The sequence below is a fragment of the Procambarus clarkii genome, chromosome 67 (assembly GCF_040958095.1).
Source record: "Procambarus clarkii isolate CNS0578487 chromosome 67, FALCON_Pclarkii_2.0, whole genome shotgun sequence".
NCBI classification, from domain to species: Eukaryota; Metazoa; Arthropoda; class Malacostraca; order Decapoda; family Cambaridae; genus Procambarus; species Procambarus clarkii.
The window spans coordinates 21,359,160-21,370,573 of NC_091216.1; positions in this window are offsets into that span (position 1 = coordinate 21,359,160).

Consider the following 11,414-nt stretch of genomic DNA (forward strand, 5'->3'; position numbering starts at 1 on the left):
CTTGAAACTGTGTATGGAGTCAGCCTCCACCACATCACTGCCTAATGCATTCCATTTGTCAACCACTCTGACACTAAAAAAGTTCTTTCTAATATCTCTGTGGCTCATTTGGGCACTCAGTTTCCACCTGTGTCCCCGTGTGTGTGTGTGTGTGTGTGTGTGTGTGTGTGTGTGTGTGTGTGTGTGTGTGTGTGTGTGTGTGTGTTTGTGTAGTGTGTGTGTGTGTGTGTGTGTGTCTGGTGTCTGGTGTGTGTGTCTAGTGTGTGTGTGTCTAGTGTGTGTGTGTGTGTCTGGTGTGTATGCGCGCGCGTGTTTGTATGTAGTGCAAAATCGTGTGTATGTTCTCAGATAAATGCATTTGCTAAGTCGAGTGCCAGCTTCTGAGCCCCGCCTTACCAACTGTGGGTAACGCAAATCAATAACAAAAATCTAGATCATGCTTGCCAAACATGACACAACTCTGGATGCCAATATGTGGCAGCTGCCTTCCCCGTGGGCCGGCAGCTGGGGACCTGTAGACGGCAGCTGCTGAGAGCTGCTTGGGCGGACGGCAGCGATTTCCTCTTATAAATCTCACTCGGGAATTAAATCCTGTTAAGTAATCCGGAATTATCCAAGAGAGAGGAGGGGTTGTGTTCTCATGCTTAATGGGGGAAGAGTGTGTGTGTGTGTGTGTGTGTGTGTGTGTGTGTGTGTGTGTGTGTGTGTGTGTGTGTGTGTGTGTGTGTGTGTGTGTGTGTGTGTGTGTGTGTATACTCTCGGATACTTGTGTACATATTCCGTTTTTCTTGACTCTTGAGCAGGTGGTGGAGGTGCAAGTGGGCTTTTCTAATATGTATTTTAACTTGAAATTACATATTCTAAGTTTGGCTGACCTTGAGCGGATGGAGATTGATTGATCTCTTGGGTTGTGTATACAAAGAGAGACATTTAGACATAAACATTTGTGATCATCCCTAAAATCAACATTTCTGATCAACCCTAAAATCAACATTTCTGATCAACCCTAAAATCAACATTTCTGATCAACCCTAAAATCAACATTTTCTGATCAACCCTAAAATCAACATTTCTGATCAACCCTAAAATCAACATTTCTGATCAACCCTAAAATCAACATTTCTGATCAACCCTAAAATCAACATTTCTGATCCCTAAAATCAACATTTCTGGTCAACCCTAAAATCAGCATTTTTGACCATCCCTAAAATTAGCACGTGTGATGATGCGTCGGCTGAAGACATTGTGGTAGAGACAGGCGCCAGATCTCTGTGCCACCAGATATCTGTGCCACCAGATCTGTGCCACCAGATCTCTGTGCCACCAGATCTCTGTGCCACCAGATCTCTGTGCCACCAGACCTCTGTGCCACCAGATCTCTGTGCCACCAGATCTGTGCCACCAGATCTCTGTGCCACCAGACCTCTGTGCCACCAGATCTCTGTGCCACCAGACCTCTGTGCCACCAGATCTCTGTGCCACCAGATCTCTGTGCCACCAGATCTCTGTGCCACCAGATCTGTGCCACCAGATCTCTGTGCCACCAGATCTCTGTGCCACCAGATCTGTGCCACCAGATCTCTGTGCCACCAGACCTCTGTGCCACCAGATCTGTGCCACCAGATCTGTGCCACCAGATCTGTGCCACCAGATCTCTGTGCCACCAGATCTCTGTGCCACCAGACCTCTGTGCCACCAGATCTCTGTACCACCAGATCTGTGCCACCAGATCTCTGTGCCACCAGACCTCTGTGCCACCAGATCTCTGTGCCACCAGATCTCTGTGCCACCAGATCTCTGTGCCACCAGACCTCTGTGCCACCAGATCTCTGTGCCACCAGACCTCTGTGCCACCAGATCTCTGTGCCACCAGATCTGTGCCACCAGATCTCTGTGCCACCAGATCTCTGTGCCACCAGATCTCTGTGCCACCAGATCTCTGTGCCACCAGACCTCTGTGCCACCAGATCTGTGCCACCAGATCTGTGCCACCAGATCTCTGTGCCACCAGACCTCTGTGCCACCAGACCTCTGTGCCACCAGATCTCTGTGCCACCAGATCTCTGTGCCACCAGATCTCTGTGCCACCAGATCTGTGCCACCAGATCTGTGCCACCAGATCTCTGTGCCACCAGATCTCTGTGCCACCAGATCTCTGTGCCACCAGATCTCTGTGCCACCAGATCTCTGTGCCACCAGACCTCTGTGCCACCAGATCTCTGTACCACCAGATCTGTGCCACCAGACCTCTGTGCCACCAGATCTGTGCCACCAGATCTCTGTGCCACCAGATCTGTGCCACCAGATCTCTGTGCCACCAGATCTGTGCCACCAGATCTGTGCCACCAGATCTCTGTGCCACCAGATCTGTGCCACCAGATCTGTGCCACCAGATCTGTGCCACCAGATCTGTGCCACACACTCCATACGTTACAGCACCCACACGTCCCGTAGCTAGACACGTCCGCCACTATACTCACTCTCGCTGGCTGGTATTGTTCTATGTTTCTATGTTTCTCGGCCCGTATCGCTGTGTCGCTTTGGGTGGCTGGATGGACTACAGAGCCGTGTACTCACCTAGTTGTGCTTGCGGGGGGGGGGGGGCTGAGCTCTGACTCTTTGGTCCCGCCTCTCAGCTGGTCAATCAAGTGCTGCGTGTCGGTGGTTGGGTTACCGAATATTCTGACTTTTTGATTCTGCTTATTCCGTTATTTGATTCTTATACTGTTCCATCTCCCTCCTTCCTACAACTTCACCCATCCCCTTTCCTCCCCTCCCATCTTACCTCCAAAAAAACCTCCCCCTTCCTTCTCCCCCCCCCCCCCCCCAACCCAACTTTCCGCCCTAGACCCACTCTAAACTTGCCGACTGCCTCCGGCAGTTTCGCCCTGCTGACGGAGCCAGTCTTTCCAGTTTATTATTTTATCTGCGAAGACTGTCTACTGTACCTCTGTTGGCGGCTCATGTTTGTATATGTGGCGTGTGTAAGTACTAGTACATATAGTGTACTTACTAGACAACACCAGTACCCACAGTACTCCTACTACACAACACCAGTACCCACAGTACTCCTACTACACAACACCAGTACCCACAGTACCACCTACTAGACAGTAGGGGGCACTGTGCCAAAAGGTACCAACACTGGTCTGGCACCTCTCGTGGTAAAGGTTCTTGTTATCCAACCTGCCATTTTTCTTGCAGTTGTCACAGCCACTTCACTATGGTCTTGAAGACGCTCCAGGTCTTCCGCCATGATAACTCACAGATGTTTTCACCCTCGGTGTTTGGTTTCTAGAGTGTTGCTTGACTGTGCTTGACTGTGCTTGACTGTGGTTGACTGTGCTTGACTGTGGTTGACTGTGCGGCTCCTTCCTTGACACCCCCGGGCCAGGAGCTGGATCTTGTCTGCCCTCTCCATCCTCTGGTCTTCTCTGGTCCATTGAAAGATCTGATTTATGTCAGTGTGGAGCATAGCATCGCTACACTCATGACAAATATCGGTGTTATCAAATGATGGGAAGGTTAGGTTAGGTAAGGTAAGGTAAGGTAAGATAAGGTTAGGTTAGGTAAGGTAAGGTAAGATAAGGTTAGGTTAGGTTAGGTTAGGTTAGGTTAAGGAATTATAGTTCAGCCTTCCTAAGCTGCCTGTTATTCATTTAGTGTGTAGCTTCATTTGTTGAAATTCGAGTGAAAGCCGTGGCTGAGTTCTGTGACAAGGTGACCGAAATACAGCAAGCATTAAGGGTAGATTATCCTCCTTTAAATAGGTAGATTATGCTCCTTTATCTGGGTAGATTATGCTCCTTTATCTGGGTAGATTATGCTCCTTTATCTGGGTAGATTATCTTCTTTTATTGCCCAAAAGCCCTTGATAGCGTGCGTGAGGTGCGGCTGGTGTACACGGCCAGGTGTACACGGCCAGGTGTACACCAGCCGGGACAATAGCCAAGACGGTGGAACATTAGAACACCTTTCAAAATCTTAAATAAAAACTCTGTAAAGACAACTTCTTGAGCCTATATAAAACTGATGCTAGAATATACCACACTTGCCTGGAGTCCGCCCCTGGTGAAGCATAAACCTAACATTAAGCAAAGTCCAGAAGTTCGCAGCAAGATTAGTGCCGGAACTAAGAGGACTAAACTACAAGGACAGTTTAAGGAAGCTCCATCTCTCAACTCTACAGAAACGAAGAAATAGAAGACATGCTCACGACATTTAAGATACTGAGAAGAATATAAAACGTAGACATAGTCAGTAACTTCAAAGTAGAATAAGAGGACGTAGATGGATGCTGGAAACTCTAATGAAATGAAGAAATAGAAGGAAATACTGGTAACGTGTCGGGCTGGTCAACATGAGGAGTGTAACGTGTCGGGCTGGTCAACATGAGGAGTGTAACGTGTCGGGCTGGTCAACAGGTGGAGTGTAACGTGTCGGGCTGGTCAACATGAGGAGTGTAACGTGCCGGGCTGGTCAACATGAGGAGTGTAACGTGTCGGGCTGGTCAACATGTGGAGTGTAACGTGTCGGGCTGGTCAACATGAGGAGTGTAACGTGCCGGGCTGGTCAACATGAGGAGTGTAACGTGTCGGGCTGGTCAACATGTGGAGTGTAACGTGTCGGGCTGGTCAACATGAGGAGTGTAACGTGTCGGGCTGGTCAACATGAGGAGTGTAACGTGTCGGGCTGGTCAACAGGTGGAGTGTAACGTGTCGGGCTGGTCAACATGAGGAGTGTAACGTGTCGGGCTGGTCAACATGAGGAGTGTAACGTGCCGGGCTGGTCAACATGAGGAGTGTAACGTGTCGGGCTGGTCAACATGTGGAGTGTAACGTGTCGGGCTGGTCAACATGAGGAGTGTAACGTGTCGGGCTGGTCAACATGAGGAGTGTAACGTGCCGGGCTGGTCAACATGAGGAGTGTAACGTGTCGGGCTGGTCAACATGTGGAGTGTAACGTGTCGGGCTGGTCAACATGAGGAGTGTAACGTGTCGGGCTGGTCAACATGAGGAGTGTAACGTGTCGGGCTGGTCAACAGGTGGAGTGTAACGTGTCGGGCTGGTCAACATGAGGAGTGTAACGTGTCGGGCTGGTCAACAGGTGGAGTGTAACGTGTCGGGCTGGTCAACATGAGGAGTGTAACGTGTCGGGCTGGTCAACATGAGGAGTGTAACGTGCCGGGCTGGTCAACATGAGGAGTGTAACGTGCCGGGCTGGTCAACACGAGGAGTGTAACGTGTCGGGCTGGTCAACATTGGAGTGTAACGTGTCGGGCTGGTCAACATGAGGAGTGTAACGTGTCGGGCTGGTCAACATGTGGAGTGTAACGTGTCGGGCTGGTCAACATGTGGAGTGTAACGTGTCGGGCTGGTCAACAGGTGGAGTGTAACGTGTCGGGCTGGTCAACAGGTGGAGTGTAACGTGTCGGGCTGGTCAATATGAGGAGTGTAACGTGCCGGGCTGGTCAACATGTGGAGTGTAACGTGTCGGGCTGGTCAACATGTGGAGTGTAACGTGTCGGGCTGGTCAACATGTGGAGTGTAACGTGTCGGGCTGGTCAACAGGTGGAGTGTAACGTGTCGGGCTGGTCAACATGAGGAGTGTAACGTGTCGGGCTGGTCAACAGGTGGAGTGTAACGTGCCGGGCTGGTCAACAGGTGGAGTGTAACGTGCCGGGCTGGTCAACAGGTGGAGTGTAACGTGTCGGGCTGGTCAACATGAGGTGTAACGTGTCGGGCTGGTCAACAGGTGGAGTGTAACGTGCCGGGCTGGTCAACAGGTGGAGTGTAACGTGCCGGGCTGGTCAACAGGTGGAGTGTAACGTGTCGGGCTGGTCAACAGGTGGAGTGTAACGTGCCGGGCTGGTCAACAGGTGGAGTGTAACGTGTCGGGCTGGTCAACAGGTGGAGTGTAACGTGCCGGGCTGGTCAACATGTGGAGTGTAACGTGCCGGGCTGGTCAACAGGTGGAGTGTAACGTGCCGGGCTGGTCAACAGGTGGAGTGTAACGTGTCGGGCTGGTCAACAGGTGGAGTGTAACGTGCCGGGCTGGTCAACATGAGGAGTGTAACGTGTCGGGCTGGTCAACAGGTGGAGTGTAACACGCACAAGTTGTAGAAGCCTCCTCCAGCCACACCCTTAAGGATCATATTAGACAAGTGAAACTATGAGGAAAGTGTAGGTACAAGGTGGCACTTGGCGTGTATCCTTGTACTGTGTACTGTGCACTGAGTACTGAGTACTGTGTACTGTGTACTGAGTACTGTGTACTGAGTAGTGTGTACTGAGTACTGTGTACTGTGTACTGAGTACTGTGTACTGAGTACTGTGTACTGAGTACTGTGTACTGAGTACTGAGTACTGTGTACTGTGTACTGAGTACTGTGTACTGAGTACTGTGTACTGAGTACTGTGTACTGTGTACTGAGTACTGTGTACTGAGTACTGTGTACTGTGTACTGTGTACTGAGTACTGTGTACTGTGTACTGAGTACTGTGTACTGAGTACTGTGTACTGAGTACTGTGTACTGAGTACTGTGTACTGAGTACTGAGTACTGTGTACTGAGTACTGTGTACTGAGTACTGTGTACTGAGTAGTGTGTACTGAGTACTGTGTACTGTGTACTGAGTACTGTGTACTGAGTACTGTGTACTGAGTACTGAGTACTGTGTACTGTGTACTGAGTACTGTGTACTGAGTACTGTGTACTGAGTACTGTGTACTGTGTACTGAGTACTGTGTACTGAGTACTGTGTACTGAGTACTGAGTACTGTGTACTGTGTACAGAGTACTGAGTACTGTGTACTGTGTACAGAGTACTGAGTACTGTGTACAGAGTACTGAGTACTGTGTACTGAGTACTGTGTACTGAGTACTGTGTACTGAGTACTGTGTACTGAGTACTGAGTACTGTGTACTGAGTACTGTGTACTGAGTACTGTGTACTGAGTACTGTGTACTGAGTACTGTGTACTGTGTACTGAGTACTGTGTATTGAGTACTGTGTACTGTGTACTGAGTACTGTGTACTGAGTACTGTGTACTGTGTACTGAGTACTGTGTACTGAGTACTGTGTACTAAGTACTGTGTACTGTGTACTGAGTACTGAGTACTGTGTACTGAGTACTGTGTACTGTGTACTGAGTACTGTGTACTGAGTACTGTGTACTGAGTACTGTGTACTGTGTACTGAGTACTGTGTACTGAGTACTGTGTACTGAGTACTGTGTACTGACTCTCCTGGAGCTGGACTTCACCTTGCAGTATGCACTGTTAGGTAAGTGTACACACACGCACTCCTCGCAGCGCTCTGGGGTCATAGTCCTAAGGCCTCGGGTTCGATTTCCGGTTGAGTCAAACAAATTGGCACAGTTTCTTTCACTTGATGTCGCTGTTCACCTAGCAGTAGGTACCTGGGAGTTAGAAAGCTGTTACGGGCTGCTTCCTGGGGATGAGTGTGTGAGAGAGAAATATATGTAGTAGATATGGTACAAGAAAATAGATAGTCAGTACATTAGACACAAATAGTAAAAACACACACAAATGGTTACTAGAGTTTAACTCAAATAACTGTAAAGTAATGAAGTTAGGTGGCGGGAGCAGACAGATCAGAGCCAAGAGCCAATGGGAGATGAAGTCCTCCATGACACGGTCAGAGAGATGACCTTGAAGTAGACATCACTCCAAACCTGTCTCATGAGCCCAAACTAAAACTGATACCATCAGCGGCATATGCGAGGCTGGCTAACATCACAACTGCTTTTAGAAATTTGTGTAATGAATCATTTATAACATTGTATACCCCATATGTCAGACCAGAGCCGGTCGGCCGAGCGGACAGCACGCTGGACTTGTGATTCTGTGGTCCTGGGTTCGATCCCAGGCGCCGGGGAAAAACAATGGGCAGAGTTTCTTTCACCCTATGCCCCCTGTTACCTAGCAGTACAATAGGTACCTGGGTGTTAGTCAGCTGTCACTGGCTGCTTCCTGGGGGTGGAGGCCTGGTCGAGGACCGGGCCGCGGGGACACTAAAAAGCCCCGAAATCATCTCAAGATAGATATGATAGAGCCCGGTAGACTCAGGGACCTGTACACCAGTTAATTGACAGTTGAGAGGCGGGACCAAAGAGCCAGGGCTCAACCCCCCTTCACATCGCAAGCACAATTAGGTGAGTACACACAGTAGCCGAGTCCCGTCACCATGGCAACCGTGTGCACCAATGGTAACCATAAAAAGCTCCGTGTTCAGATGGCGACAATACACCCAGGGTCATGCTCCTCCAATGGTGGAGCATGAGGCCCTGACTCTCCTCCAATGGTGGAGCATGAGGCCCTGACTCTCCTCCAATGGTGGAGCATGAGGCCCTGACTCTCCTCCAATGGTGGAGCATGAGGCCCTGACTCTCCTCCAATGGTGGAGCATGAGGCCCTGACTCTCCACCAATGGTGGAGCATGAGGCCCTGACTCTCCTCCAATGGTGGAGCATGAGGCCCTGACTCTCCACCAATGGTGGAGCATGAGGCCCTGACTCTCCACCAATGGTGGAGCATGAGGCCCTGACTCTCCTCCAATGGTGGAGCATGAGGCCCTGACTCTCCACCAATGGTGGAGCATGAGGCCCTGACTCTCCACCAATGGTGGAGCATGAGGCCCTGACTCTCCACCAATGGTGGAGCATGAGGCCCTGACTCTCCACCAATGGTGGAGCAAAATATAAAACACATTCGCAAAATTTACTAAAAAATCTATTTATCTCTCTCTCGATCGAGAGAGATAGTTTAGGTATATTTAGAAGACTGCCATTAACTATACTGTCCTACTGAAGCGACCATACGAGTCATAAATACTCATACTCCGCCCAAGTAAAACAGAAACAAGCAACACTTAGTGGGCCAGCCAGAGACTTAGGGCCCGCGCAGTGGGCCAGCCAGAGGCTTAGGACCCGCACAGTGGGCCAGCCAGAGGCTTAGGACCCGCGCAGTGGGCCAGCCAGAGGCTTAGGACCCGCACAGTGGGCCAGCCAGAGACTTAGGGCCCGCGCAGTGGGCCAGCCAGAGGCTTAGGACCCGCACAGTGGGCCAGCCAGAGGCTTAGGACCCGCGCAGTGGGCCAGCCAGAGGCTTAGGGCCCGCGCAGTGGGCCAGCCAGAGGCTTAGGGCCCGCACAGTGGGCCAGCCAGAGGCTTAGGGCCCGCGCAGTGGGCCAGCCAGAGGCTTAGGGCCCGCACAGTGGGCCAGCCAGAGGCTTAGGGCCCGCGCAGTGGGCCAGCCAGAGGCTTAGGGCCCGCGCAGGAATATCCAGGCAAAAAAAAAACAACTATACTGTATATGCAGGTAAATACACTGCTGATATTAGCTCTATACACACTGATATTGACTATATGTTTAATGTCAAAATCAAAGATATATCTTCACAAGATGTTCGTACACTGAGTCTAACACTAGTAGCTATAGACAAATGGTCTTGTTCCTTACAGGGTTGATTGGTCGGTATAAATCGATGGCTTTTTCGCAGGAGTCGATTGGTATATATAGAGATATCTATACACACAGGAACGGGGGGAGGAAGGGGGAGGGGAAGTGAGAGGGGGAGTGGAGTTGGGGTGAGAGAGAGAGAGAGAGAGAGAGAGAGAGAGTGAGAGAGAGAGAGAGAGAGAGAGAGAGAGAGAGAGAGAGAGAGAGAGAGAGAGAGAGAGAGAGAGAGAGAGAGAGAGAGAGAGAGAGAGAGAGAGAGCGTGAGAGAGAGAGACAGAGAGAGATGTGACCTCAGCTGTCATATTTACGGCTGAGAAAACACCAGCGATGATGATAACTAGACTGCACATTGCAAATCTAACAGGCTTGCAATGTCATATTTCAGAACCCTAGGATGGCAACACCCTAAGAGTTCAGAGATGAAATGAACATGTTGGGAACGACGTGCGACTCTCCAGTGACAATGAAGACCCACGTGCTTAACCTGGCCCAAAAGGCAGCCAGGAAACTTTCAGGCCTACGGGGCATCTAGCACCTTCTTGACAGCAGCGGCGGCAAAATGCACATCTATCCCCCCCCTCCCCCCCCATATCATTCATCAGACGTTTAGACAAAGTGGACATCCGTGCAGGAAGGCTCATCTTTAGTCTTGGCCAAGTCTGGGGGAAACTGTCTGAGCATCAGAGCCTGCAGCAAACCCTTCCTTACTGGTCTTACTGTTATGTACAAGGCTAACATACTCAAAGTTCCGGACCTGGCCCAACTCTGTGGACAATCAGTAGTTGACACTAGGCTCTCAACCTTCAACAGTCTCATGCTGGAAGTGCCATTCTCAAGAACATCACTCCATCAGCGATCATTCATTCCCAGGCTGACTGGCATCTGGAACTTGTTCACTCAACAGGTAGATACACGGGAGATCAGGTCAACTGATCACATGAAGGCTCTGGCACACAGTTGGCTACAGGCTCATCCTCTTCCTTATATGATTGTTACCTGAAGTTGTTAATGAATAAAGGCTATTCCTACTGATGCATATAACAGGCTCATGAAATAAACGGGCCTCTAGGAGTAGGTTTCAACTGGGCAGAGGTAGGATAACGGCTCTTGCTTGCAGTTTCACCAGGTTCATCATTTGACAGCCCTTATGTACCCTACTCTTAGTTTAAGAAAAAGGAGAAAGAGAAGAGAATTATATGTATTATATATATGTGTATATATATATATATATATATATATATATATATATATATATATATATATATATATATATATATATATATATATATATATTATTGGTAGCAGTCTTTCTTGTAAACATATGTTATTAAATATGACCGAAAATTAATTAAGAAGATTAAATTAAAAATTAATTAATTAATTAAGTAAGATTAATAATTCTAACAGGAATTTTCTCAATCTTTCGTACATTTCTTTTCACTGTTGGTGGTAATTCAAAAATCAATTCTCCAAAATTCATTTTTATTTCTAGTCTGACGCGACACTTGAGCGCGTTTCGTAAAACTTATTACATTTTCAAAGACTAGTTTAAACATACACAACTGAATAGAACTTACACATCTCCGATTTGTTTATATCTACATTTGAGTGAGGTGGATGGGGTGAGGTGGTATTTAATAAGGTATTAATTTCATCAACACAAGACAGAACACGAAACAATGGGTATTGAATAGAAGTGATTGTAGAAAGCCTATTGGTCCATATTTCTTGATGCTTCTATATTGGAGCGGAGTCTTGAGGTGGGTAGAATATAGCTGTGCATTAATTGGCTGCCAATTAATGCACAGCTATATTCTACCCACCTCAAGACTCCGCTCCAATATAGAAGCATCAAGAAATATGGACCAATAGGCTTTCTACAATCACTTCTATTCAATACCCATTGTTTCGTGTTCTGTCTTGTGTTGAT